The following is a 14,400-nucleotide window of genomic DNA, read 5'->3' on the forward strand; positions in this document are numbered from 1 at the left end:
TTTGAACATTTGTAAAGAAAGTAAATTGTAATACTCGGCAAAAATCTACGGGGCAGAGGGGCAAGAAAAGCAAATGGGGTGAAAGCATGATATTATACAATATAAAACATCCCTCATCAGATGGCACCCACAGCTTAAAGAAAATTATCTGTTTTCCCTGATGATGAGAATGAAATGTTCTCAGATCACAAAATGCATAAAAACAAAATCTGTATAAAAATTGGTTTCCTATTCGGTTCCTTTGGAGAGGGCAGCCTCCGCAAAGGCCAGAATTATATTACCTGCATACAGAACAATGATGGTGTTGTTCTCCATAGAGGCCCATTTTGTGGTGCGATAACCTGTTGGACAGATCATATACTGTAGCATGGTGATCCCTGGTCTTGGGGCTGCTAGGAGTATATTAAGAAAGCAAAGAAAGTGGGTGGCAATGGGCAGCCATGTCTTGCTCCTCTCTGAAGAGAGGAATTGGGAGAATGTTTATGGCCCCAGTGGAGGAAGAGATCAAGGCTAAAATCCTTAAAGCAAAGGCTAAAATCCAAGCTTTTAAAAATTGTATTTCCCCTTTAATATGTGCATCAATACAATCCACTCAATGATAAGTAATTAGCTAAGTTGCCGATCGATTCGTTCTTCTGTTATTAATAGGCAAAGATTCGGCTAGGGGGGTTCACTAAATGGCTGCAGAGGAGTATTTACTCAGTATCTGTTACTGTGTAAATGGTTGCTATAGAAACAAAAAAGGCTGGCTACATTATAATACATTAAAAATGTAATTCAGAGTTGTTTTAAAAGTAAAACAAATGCTACGTGTATGATATTGCTTGGTCTGCAGCTTTAAGAACACTGATACAGCAATACCGGTGGTTATCCCCTGGAATCCTTCCCGCAAACTGCCATCGGATTGTGGATTCAATGTTAATCAACAGTGGTGAGTGTCGGATAATCCATTCCGACATCGGATAATGCGTTCAGCGGAATGCATTAGCTGGCGTCGTATAGTCCGTTTCATGGATAACAGACCATCGGATAGGGAGAACTACCTGTACTTGTTTAGCTAAGAGCCTTGGGCACCGCACTCCCACCTATCAACTCCAGTGGCCACAACCTCCTGCTATCAACAACTTTGCCAGGTCTAAGATTAAGGCTGGAGTCATGGGGCCTTGGAAAACCAGTCGGCAAGCCTGGTTGTAACAAAGTATATCACACATGATACAATATATACACAATACGCAGTCTTGCCCATGAACTGATGCCCTTCAGCCCATTCAAAAAGTGCCAAGGAAGAAGATAGAAAATAAGGTGCAAAGCAACAAAGAATCAAATCCAGAGTAATGACAAATAGGTTTGACAAAGTTAAATATTACCGATGATATTCTGTATGAGACGAGACATATTACCTCACAGGGACCCTACAGCATCTGTAAACAATTAACCAAAAACATGGCTTATAAAATATATATAGCAGACCTATATCATCCAAACTGGGCAGGAAGGTTCGTATTCAAAAGATGCCAAAGCAACCTCACTAATGGAAGATGTGGTGACGGCTTTATTAAGGGATGAGAACACAGTGCAGAAAATCCCCAATTGTTCCCCGGCTGTGGATCCGATCAAAGTCAATTGGCCCTTCCTAAAACAGAGTCTCTGACTAAGAAAGATGACACATTAAAGTAGCCTAACCTGATGTAATTGGGCAGACTCACATCTTTTTCTAAAGGGTCAGTGTAATTAGCTTCCTGATAATGATTAAATCACCCTTGAAATAAAAACCATTTACGCGTTTGCTTCCTGTGAAATACAAAAGCTTTATTTGGTGTTTTCTTCTGTTCCCATGAAAGTCACTCATCTTATACAGTACTTTTTTGTGCTACACTCATTTCTGTTTCACCAATTATGGCAAGATGATTAATTGAACAACAAAGAACAAAAAAAAATGCAATGGGAATGACAATTTTACCTGTAGAGACCAGGTAAAGATTGGAAAGTCTCCAAAGATATGAGGCATAAGCTAAGGTGCGAATGGGCAGATTTGTCACATCCTCTCATTTTGCTGAATAACTCAAGTACATACAGTACCTTCTGTTTAATAGTTCAAACTATAGTGGGATTGGGAGGATTAAGCAGTAGGATTTTTAAGAAATACTGGGAATGTACAGTACCTTCCCCCCCCCCCCCTTCATCACCCATATGGACTCTACAATAAAGGCTTAAAATCTGTCTGTGCTCCTTTTATTTGTACAATATTCGATGAATGTGGGAAATATGCAGTTACTCAGAAAAAGCAGCTGGAAAAGCAGAAGGCTTAGTGAAAATGATAAGGAGTGAGAAAATATGGGGCATGATTATTGTAATAAGTGATGCATGAAGGGCAGAAAGACAGAGAAAAGAGGTGCGACTGTGCGAGTATTCTTTTCACTGTGACCTTCATCAGCAAAAGAATGTCACCTGTCACCTTCCCCATATAGCAGCCACTAAAGGACTGTAGCTCAAAATGGTCTACAGAGATATGCTGCCTATATATATATATATATGAGAAAAGAGAGAGAGCGCACGCCCCATAGCATAAAACTGTGTATTTAATATTAAAAGGGAAGGGAGGAGGGGGGGGGGAAGAAACGCACTCACAAGAGTAAAATGACAATAAAGCAATTTGTGATAATATCACCACCATCCGGTCTCTGTGCTGCAAAGGTCCGCAAATATAGGCTCCCTCAGGGCTGCGTGAAGAAGTCGTAGCTCACCGGAGGCCGGAGGTGTAGTTTGCCGACTTGAAATCAATCCATGAGGTCCCAGAAATCACCTCTCCACCTTGAATGGCCGCAGTATGAATCTCGCGCTTGATGCGGCCTCGTGCGTGTGCGCAACGTCGTAATGATGTAATTGCTCAATCAGAGTCCCTGACGCGTTTCGTCACCAGAGGGCGACTTTCTCAAAGGGCTGATAATAGAGAGAACAACGTTCCTGGATACTTATAACCTGTTGGTTGCTTAGCAACCCGTATTAAACAACATATATTAACCATTAGTGTTCTTTTTGAGACTGACAGTCCCGTGTGAGGTGGGTCATGTAACACCTGGCACAAGTAGAGGATATGGATAATAAACTTGTATATATATATATATATGTGTGTATATATATAATTATGATGGGAAGAATTAGATGCTATAAGGAAGCTATGAGTAACCTAGATAATTAATAAATGAATAAAGAATACTATATAGATTATATGTGAAAGGCTAAAATAAATTCGAGTGACTAATATTGATTATATATTACCAACAAAAGATCATACACTAATAAAATGAATTAAAAGAAATATGTATTATTTAAAGAAATATGTATTATTTAAATAAAAAATAAATAGATAAAATAACAAAAAATTAGGATCTTAAACCGGGGTCTTGTAGGGAGGAATATTTTTCTGCCAGTTTCATTTCCCATCCCTCCTTCCCTTCCCTCCCTTTTCCTTTCCCCCTTTCCCCCCCTTCCTTTCCCCCCCCCCCCCCCCCCCCTTCCCCCCCCCCCCCCCCCCCCCCCCCCCATTTCTTCCCTCCTTTCCTCCCTTCTTTTCCCATTTCCACCCTTCTTTCCCTCCTATCCCACTATTCCACCCTTCCCTTCCATCCCTCCCTTGCCACTGTTCCTGGATTTCCCTCATAAAGATCATGTTTTCATCATTACCAAGTTTTTATTTATTGAATATATTTTTCATCAGTTTTTATTATTCATCATTTTATTTTTTATTATTCTACATTCAGTTAATTTTATGCACTGTTATGTCCTTGTCTTGGTTTCTTTTTCTTTCTCTTTCTCCCTGCCTATGGGCCCCCTTGATACTATTCATTGAATAATGGCACTTCATCTGGGGCCATTCCTGTATATGGATTCATATGTAGTTAGTCTCTGATCACAATATTTATGGGTACATATGTATGTGTGTACATGTGTATATTTATGCATTCACTATTATATATTTAGGGTTGGTTTTTACCTCATTTGTGATGATTATCATTCTGTATACATACATGTATACACATGTACACGTGTATATATATGTGGTTTTTGGAATCATTTAGCTGTTAGGTGAATATTTTTAATTTTTTGTTATTTTATCTATTTATTTTTTATTTAAATAATACATATTTCTTTAAATAATACATATTTTTTTTTTATAACTCTCATTTTTATTTGGTATTACAGTGCATACATAATATCACCACCAATTAGCATACGTAACAGAATACACAATTTTGTCTTCCAAACAGTGACACTTAGACAAGACATTAGACGTACTTAACGAACCACGAGTAAACCACGCCACTAAGACAGACAGGACGGACCAAACTGGGGTGGGACACAGTAGGGTGTTGGGATCGGACCGGGGGAGAGGGGGGGACACCTGGAACTGCTACATCCGATCGGAGAGACTGCATTTTGAACTGTGTATTCGCTAGGATTGTTGTGGATGCTTATATTGCTCTACATTCTCCGTCTCTATGTCAACGTCAAGTCGGGTCTGCTCTGTCCAAGGAGAACGCATTTATAGATATTAGTGCAAAATTGTGGCGGCGTCCACCCCCGGGATGTCTGTTTGGGTTAGCCATGGGTCCCATACTTTTAGAAATTTGGGGCCAGAGTCGTTGATCCAACTCGTCAACTGTTCCATCTGGCAGACATGCCAAATTCTGTTCCTGATTTTGGATATAGTGGGTAATTCTTGTTGTCTCCATACTGCTGCGATCTCACACCTCGTGGCCGTTGCGAGATGCGCAACCAATTTGAGTGTCGCATTAGACACGCCCTGAGGCCGTCTGCCCACTAGGAACAGCCACGGGTCCAGGGGGACCTCCAAGTTGAGGATCCTCTCTAGCCATTCCCTAATAGATTACCAAATCGGGATCACCTTCGGGCAAGACCACAGCATATGTTTTAAATCAGCAATTTCCCCGCACTTTTTTGGACAGAGCGGGGAATAGCCCTCGATAAATTTAGATAATTTCAATGGGGTATGGTACCACCGCATTAGGACTTTATATGCGTTCTCCTTTAACGTGGCACATATTGAGCTTTTGGTTGCTGCCTGCAATATTTGGTCCCATTCCTCGTCCTCTAGCATCTCCCCTAAATCTGTCTCCCACTGTCGCATGTATTTCAGTCGGGGGCGTCAGAAGTCTTCAGACAGATCACCTCCTTATACATCTGTGAAGTTAGTCCCCTTGTGTACGTCTCTCTGGAACACAGCTGTTCGGGAACCGGGAATTTATTATAGAATGCCCTGACCTGGAGCAATCTAAATAATTCTGTGTTGGGTAGCTTTTTCTCATCCTTAATCATATCGAACGTCTTGATAAATTTCCTTCCTTCCAGGTCCTTTAATCTTAAATATCCCGCCTGCGTCCATTTTACAAATTTGTCACCTAACAGCCCTGGAGCAAAATCCGGATTCCCCACCAGGGGGGTCATCAAAGACTGCCGTGTGGTCAATTTAGCTTTAAATTTAGATGACTCCCAGACCGCTAGCGAGTTTGCAATTGCACAGAGTGGCGACCCTATTGATTTCTTACACCGTTTTGGAAGCCAGATTAGGTCATGTAGTCTTACTGGTGCGCAACATTCTGTTTCTAGGGCCACCCATCTTCTTTTTGCCGGGTTCGAGTGCCACTGGACAATTTGATATAATTGTGCCGCCTTGTAATATGCCATCAAGCAAGGTACCGATAACCCTCCTCTCGTTACTGGCTTCGTCAGTATGTTTTTAGCAATTCGTGGGCTTTTTTTATTCCAAATAAATTGAATAATGTGAGCCTGCAGCGTGAGGACCTCAGCCCTAACAAGAGGTATTGGGAGGGCTTGAAACAGATATAACAATTTAGGCAACAGGTTCATTTTAACGCTGTTGATCCGCCCAAACCATGATATGCCATAGCCCGCCCAAACCCTGAGATCCTCCTTCAGTTTCCTCATCATTCTGGGGAAATTTGCTTTGTATAATGTGTTGTAGTCCTTCGTGATATATACCCCTAAATATTTGATAGCGGAGGGTTGCCATTTAAAATTGAAATTGAGCTCTATCAATTTTTCGACCGGTTTGGATAGATTGATGTTAAGCGCTTCCGACTTGGCCTGGTTAATTTTAAACCCCGACACCAAGCTGAAAGTCCCCAAGATCGCAAAGACGTTGGGCAAGGAGGTGAGGGGATTTGACAATGTCAAGATTACATCATCTGCATATAACGCTACTTTATGTTTCTGCTCCCCTAAATCTATCCCTGTTATATCTGGGCTTGCTCTGATATGAGCCGCTAGAGGTTCTATGCAGAGAGCAAATAACAACGGTGACAGTGGGCATCCTTGTCTTGTCCCGCTACGGATGTTAAATACCTCCGAGGGGAAACCTTGGTGTCGCACTCTTGCAGTGGGACCATTGTAGAGGGCTAGTATTGCCTCTAGGAGGCGCCCCCCGAACCCAAATGCTCCCAGCGTCTCTCTGAGGAAGGGCCAATCAATCCTATCAAAGGCCTTTTCGGCGTCCAGACTCAACAACATAGACGGAATATTTTTCTTTTTTGCCAGATCAATCAAATCTACAATCCGCCTAATATTGTCTGCCGCCTGCCTGCCCCCAATAAAGCCTACTTGATCCGGATGAATCAGCCCCGGAAGGACAATGCCCACCCTGTTAGCTATTAATTTCGAGAAGATTTTAACGTCTGAATTAATCAGGGATATTGGCCGGTAGCTCTTGACGTCTGCCGGGTCCTTACCGGGTTTGTAGATCACAGAGATAGACGCCTGGAGCATCTGCGCCGGGAGGGGCTCTCCTGCTAGAATCCCATTAAATAGAGTCAGCAAGTGGGGAGCTAAAATCTTGACAATTTTTTTATAGTATAAATTTGAAAATCCGTCTGGGCCAGGGGCTTTAGCGGGTTTAAGGGATTTCATTACCTCTGATACTTACTCGAGGGTGAAGTCGCCCTGGAGTGCCTCCCTATCCTCCCTGCTCAAGGTAGCTAAATTTGCCTCTTGTAGAAATTTGTTCAGAACTGTTGCGGTCTTTTGTGTGTGGCTGACCTTATCCCCATCGTATAGTGTGGAGTAATAATTCTTAAACACCTCCACTATTTGCCTAGGATCGGAAGTAAGGTCCCCCCCCCCTGAGATTTTATGGATGCTATATGGAAATTTGGAAGCTTGTTTCGGAGCTTATTGGCTAGTAAGGTATCTGGCTTGTTGGCTTTCTCATAGAATCTGCGCTTTGACCATGCCAACTCCTTCTCGGCCTGAGAGGACAGCACCAGGTTAAATTTAATGTTAGTGTCGCTCAGTTCTTTCAAAACCAAACTATCCTTATGCGTTTTGTGTTGAGCAGTGAGATGTGCCAATTTCTCCCGTAGCTCTTTTATTTTCGCCTCTTTCTTTTACCTGCTATGTTCATCAGCACCCCCCTCATGGTAGCCTTATGGGCCTCCCAGAGCGTGGACTGGGCCGTCACACTGCCTATGTTGTCCCGAAAATATTCTTTGATTCGCTCACCAATACATATTTCTTTTAATTCATTTTATTAGTGTATGATCTTTTGTTGGTAATATTTATACACTCTGGTTGTATCAGCAGTGTTGATTATGTTTTATATCTTTATATATTGTATGTGTTGATGTTGTTTATTAATATGTTCATCTGGATTGATGGGTTTATATGTGTATATTGTAACACTGCTAAGCAATTTAGTTATTTTTTCACCTTATCTCTTGATTATTATTCATCCTGAAAATTTAGGAGTCACTGTTATGTTTATTGATGGTTTTTGTATAATCAATATTAGTCACTCGAATTTATTTTAGCCTTTCACATATAATCTATATAGTATTCTTTATTCATTTATTAATTATCTAGGTTACTCATAGCTTCCTTATAGCATCTAATTCTTCCCATCATAATTATATATATATATATATATATATATATATATATATATATATATATATATATATACACATATATATATATATATATATATACAAGTTTATTATCCATATCCTCTACTTGTGCCAGGTATTACATGACCCACCTCACATGGGACTGTCAGTCTCAAAAAGAACACTAAGGGTTAATATATGTTGTTTAATACGGGTTGTTAAGTTCTCTCTATTATCAGCCCTTTGAGAAAGTCGCCCTCTGGTGAAGAAACGCATCAGGGACTCTGATTGCGCAATTACGTCCTTACGACGTTGCGCACACGCACGAGGCCGCATCAAGCGCGAGATTTGTACTGCGGCCATTCAAGGTGGAGAGGTGATTTCTGGGACCTCATGGACTGATTTCGAGTCAGCAAACTACACCTCCGGCCTCCGGTGAGCTACGACTTCTTCACGCAGCCCTGAGGGAGCCTATATTTGCGGACCTTTGCAGCACAGAGACCGGGTGGTGGTGATATTATCACAAATTGCTTTATTGTCATTTTACTCTTGTGAGTGCGTTTCTTTCCCTCCCCCCTCCTCCCGTCCCTTTTAATATTAAATACACAGTTTTATGCTATGGGGCGTGCGCTCTCTCTCTTTTCTCGTTTCTAGACACCCTTGGATGTGGTCCATCCAATGTGAGAGCAGCCGGAGACCCCCATATCAGCATCAATCATTTATCTTATTCATGGACTAATTTCAAGGACTGGTTGGACTCTTTACTTTTCTTTTTACACTGTTGCACTTACACATTGTTTATTTTGTTAAGTTTATTGTGTTATATATTTTTGTCTATGTTGATATATATTTAGATCTAGTTACATGTAGTATATTCACACAATTTCGCTTTATCACTTTAGTCACCTTTGAGGTTCTATATTAGTTATACTCTGGCGCTACTACCTTTGTTCCATATATATATAGAACAAAGGTAGTAGCACCAGAGTATAACTAATATAGAACCTCAATGGTGACTAAAGTGATAAAGCTAAATTGTGTGAATATACTACATGTAACTAGATCTAAATATTTGATAGCGGAGGGTTGCCATTTAAAATTGAAATTGAGCTCTATCAATTTTTCGACCGGTTTGGATAGATTGATGTTAAGCGCTTCCGCTGATCTAAAGTCACCAATGAAATCCAAGATTTTCTGTGCAGTATATGGTTATAACTTAAGTTATTTTTGGCAGTATATATATATACTGCCAACAATAACTTAAGTTATAACCATATACTGCACAGAAAATCTTGGATTTCATTGGTGACTTTAAGACAGGGAGAGAGTCAGTTCAGTTAACAATGCTGGGAAACGGATTCCAGACAAAGGGGGTTGTTCGTTCAACAGTGGTAGTGTCTATTGGAGCCCAATTGCAGAGATACCTTCATTGAATAACCCCCAAAGAGAGACAGAGAAGGGAAATGGCACATGAACAGAGCAAAGGATAGAAAGAGTGACCTAGTGAGAGGGGCAGATACGAGACTGAGTGATTTACATTGGGGTACAGATAGAGATGGGCACATTTCTTTGATGAATGTGGCTCCGCTGGTTCCTTTGGTCTGCGGATTTTCGCGATTCAATCTCGAAAAAAGCGATTAGTCTTTTTCTAATTTTTTTTTACCATCCAATCCACGGATTCAGCAAAACATGGATTGGATTCTTAAAATTCACCAGCGGATTGCGGAATCCGCAAGTTGTATCCAATGGTGTTTTTTTAATTAATCCGCCTGATTTTAAAATGGTAAACTCGGGAAATTCCGCAAAACGGATTTTGACAGTTTCGCCCATCTTTAGTTGCAGAAAAACGAGGGCACTTCGGCACTGGATTCCTCAATGTATTTCAGGGAGAGAAATCAGGGGAATCAGGGGAAGAAGAAACTGCAGTTACATGATGGTTAAAATGGCATCAAGATGACAGTATGCTTGGAGGTGATCAGTGTCATATCGCTCAGTTTGTTGTCATGCAGAACGACAGCTTTGCTTTGCCAAACTGAATGGTACTATAATGACCTTAGTTACGTCACGCAATGTAAAAAACAAACCCATTAATTACAATTGTAACATTGCTAGTACTCCTATAACACGGCTGCATGTTAGAATACATAAAGGTCCCATCATCTGTCCTGTCAGACCTGCAAAGTATGTGTTCTAATCTGCTTGAGAGCACAGAAAAGATAGATGTTTCCCTATGTCACTGTGTCAGGGATTTTCTCATTCACAGATAGAAGGCTGTACATTTCTTTTGTGAGGCCGGGGAATGCGTCATATATACTGGTTTCTATGGAGACCACCTCATCCTCTAGCTTGTTCAAGCTTCACTTATAATGGGGATAGCTATAGGGTGTGAAGATCATGCCAACAGACAATTCTGCGCCAAACCTTTTAAAAACATCTTCTTTAATATTTCCTGACAAACAATATAAATAAAATGAATGTACACAAAATAGAAACATTACAATGAATAACTGTACTGGAAGAAGCAGCTATAGATGTCCAACGTGTTTATCCCTCCAGGCTTTCTCTAGGGCTTACATATTTATACCACCCCCTCTCCTTCGCACTTATAATGACAGGGGATGCGTCACATGCCTCGCTCAGACATAAAACAACCATTTAACCCCTTCAGTACAGAAGTTTCATGCAAATGTGGGATTATTTTTATTTAATCTGTGAACCACTTAACATAAAGAATTATTTATAGTAAAGCCTCATATTCTTCTTCTTAATTTAAACCACTTGGTGTTAAAGTGTCATGTGTCATTATCCAAGATGCTTATAAAATGCTAATCATTTTCTCAATCTTTTACCTCCCCCCTCGGACCACAAGTAACTAATTCTATCGCAGTAAAAGTTAAACAGTATTTGTCCCTGTTATGTATGTATGTACAGTATATCTTTATTTATACGGTATGGCACCATCCATGTACATAGCTCTTCACAGCAGTCATGCACGTGACATAATAATATAACACATAGTGGGATTAATCACTTGAGACATAAAAGTAACATTAGGAAAAAGAAGTCCCTGCCCCAAAGAGCTTACAATCTAAGTGGTAAGTAGGAAGAACGTACAGAGACAGTAGGACGGTGTTCTGGTAAGTACGTCTGCAAGGGGTCAAGGTCGATGTATGAAGTGTATAGTACCAGCCACCGAGCTACCCATACCTTTCGTTAAGGAGGTGGGTTTTAAAGGTGGATAGAGAGAGTGCTAGTTGGATATTGTGAGGAAGGGCATTGCAGAGGTGTGGGGCAGAACCACAACCTCTTTATTTGCAAACCCACAGTACCTGTTATGTTTCTCAAGTACATGTGCAGCTGTAGCATATGTAAACATAAGTCTATCTCCGGCGTGCAAATGTTCATATATCTGCTGTTTAAACATTTTAATGGATATTTCCCAACATAATTTACTCTGCATGGCATTTAACCATTTAAACCACATACCGTATACAACAATTCATAACATAATGAATCTGAAAATACTTTGATCATGATGAATTATGGAGACTCGGGGTGGAATTCACTTTGACATTTCCATAGGATGGCTGAATTTCTCTAGCACACATCATTTGTTTTCTCCTGGTAAGCCCTGTGACAGGGTCATTGACTCCGTGTATGTGAATAGATGGCAGTATGCATGCTATCCAGTAAATGAGGGGTTAACTCAGCTTGTCAAGCAGACCACAGGTGATTTGAATTAAGCTCCTTCACCTGCTTTAAAAACAGGAAGAGGAAATACCTCTGGGGCGGCAGTCTCTCTCTCTGAGGCATAGAGGGAAGACAGAGGAGTGTTAAGACAGACACAAGCTGCCCAAAGCGATCCTGTCCCAAGAGGGAAGAATAAAGCTCCCAGATAAGGAGCCAACTGCGTTTGCTGTACTTTATTGGGCTGGAATAGGTTAGCTAGCCAGCCAGATAGTTAGCCTGCACTTTTGTTTAGCTAGTACCCTGACCGGGGTTAGGATTTTGTTTCGTTTCAATATTAAAGGGACAGTGTACCCATTGTTTAGTTACCGTTTTTGGACAAATAAACCCATCAGCATTATTTCACCGGAAAAGACGTGTTGTCTCCTCACTTACCACGACCATCCTGCCACACGTGGTGTCAGAAGTGGGATGTCGAACACCCTGTAAAAGGGGCGGAGCTACAGATTGCGTCTGATAGAAACTGTCCACGCGGTAGCTGCCACTATGGAGGACGTTGTGAAGGCCTTAGTACACAGCACCGCTGTCCAGCAAGAAGCTAACAAACAGGGACAGGACAGCACGGCTGCACAACACGAGACGAACCGGTTATTTGCAGCCCAGCTTGATGTTGTTGCAGACACACAGAAGCAGCTGATTGAGCAGCTGGCCCAGATTAAAATGGGCTTGTCAAGTACAGCCCCGACGCGGCCCGTCCAGGCGAACGAGTACCTACAGAAAATGACGCCGCACGATGACGTCGAGGGATACCTCAGGTCCTTTGAGCAAATCGCTTCCCGGGAAAGGTGGGCTCGCTCCAAATGGGCTGGGATTATCGCACCCTTTCTACTGGGGGAAGCCCAAAAAGCGTATTGTGACCTTGACGAAGAAGCCGCAGCAGACTATGACTGTCTGAAAAGCGAAATCCTTGCAAGGATTGGTGTGACTCCCGCAGTTTGTGCACAGAGGTTCCATAAGTGGAAATACCAGGAACAGAAGCCGCCCAGATCCCAGTTATGGGATTTGATTCACCTAGCGTCCAAATGGCTAAAACCAGAGGAACATAGCCCGGCACGGATCCTTGAGATGGTGGTGTTGGACCGCTTCATTCGAGCGTTACCCCAGGACCTTCAACAGTGGGTGGGACAGGGAGATCCCCTCTCTTGTGATGCCATGGTAGGCGCAGTGGAGCAGTTTCTGGCTACCCGTGAACTGTCACGCCCCACTCGCACCAACTACAACCCACGCCCCAACACGAACAGTAGAGGCCAGCGCTGGCGCCAGGACCCACGACCGTTCGCACGATTTGAGCGGGTGGAAGAAAACCCGGATAGGGACAGAAACTCTAAATTTCAGAAAGGGTTTCAAGAACGAACTGGGCCAATTGTTTGTTTTGAGTGTGGGGAGACGGGGCATATTAAGGCTCACTGCCCACAGTTATCTGAGCCAATGGAGTGGGCATATGGTTCTGTGAAATCTGAATTTTGTGGAGTGGTGGGTATGACCCGCGAGGGAAAACGTACCCACAACTTCCTCACCACGGTGATGTTAAATGGAAAACCAGTCTCCGCACTGGTAGACTCAGGGAGCAATATTAACTTGGTATCCGGGAAGTTGGTTAAGCCTCTCCGGTTACCCCAGGGTGAGAAGTTGCGGGTATTATGTGTACATGGGTGTACGCTTCCGTACACCACGACTCTGATAAAAGTCAAGGTCGAGGGCCAAGTCATCGAAACTATGGCAGCAATTGTACCAAAGTTACCCCATGCCCTAGTGTTAGGCTGTAACGTCCCTGGTTTTGACACCCTGATCAGAGGACAGCTCACCTTGAACAATCCTACTCCAGATGAGCTTTTTCCGTTTGCAGACCCCGAATTAGTCGCCGAGGTGTCTAAAACCCCTAAGTCAAAACAAGAACGTAGGACCGAAAAAAAATGAGGTACACCCCCACCCCAGTTAGCACTGGTCACTACTCCTAACGGAGGGAGACCAGAGGGAGAAGAGTTGTCCGAGACAGGGCCTGTTGATGCTCAGGCGTACGAGTTACCCGTGGAGGTAACCGACCAAACTCCCGATGAGGAAGGTTTTGGAAATCTAGAACTGTCCCTAACTAGCTTTGGTAGAGAACAGGCTAATGATCCCCAGTTGAAAAATGGGTTTAGCCAGGCGGTAGAAGTTAATGGGGTCCCGGTAGAAGGAACCACAAAGGAATCCTATCCATATTTCTATATTAAGAATGATTTGTTATACCATGTGAGCCAAGAGGAGGGCCAAGAAATAGAAAAATTGTTAGTACCCAGTTCATTAGTGAGGAAGGTCCTAGAGCTAGCACACTCTCATTTGTTGGGGGGTCATCTGGGCGTAGAGAAGACACAGCAAAGAATCCTAAAAAGGTTTTACTGGCCAGGGATATATAATGCAGTAAAGAGATTCTGTGCCTCTTGTCCCAAGTGTCAGTTGACAGCCCCCCGACCAAGTTTGAGGGCCCCATTGATCCCTATGCCTATTATTGAGGTCCCTTTTGAGAGGATTGCCATGGATATAGTGGGTCCCTTGAAGAAATCTGCCAAGGGTCATCAGTACATTCTGGTGATCCTAGACTATGCCACTCGATATCCAGAGGCACTACCTTTACGTAACACTTCCTCCAAAGCTATAGCTAAGGAATTGTTACAGGTATTTTCCCGACTAGGGATACCGAAAGAAATTTTGACAGATCAGGGTACCCCGTTTACATCTAAGCTTATACGAGACT

The sequence above is a fragment of the Ascaphus truei genome, unplaced genomic scaffold (assembly GCF_040206685.1).
Source record: "Ascaphus truei isolate aAscTru1 unplaced genomic scaffold, aAscTru1.hap1 HAP1_SCAFFOLD_2570, whole genome shotgun sequence".
NCBI classification, from domain to species: Eukaryota; Metazoa; Chordata; class Amphibia; order Anura; family Ascaphidae; genus Ascaphus; species Ascaphus truei.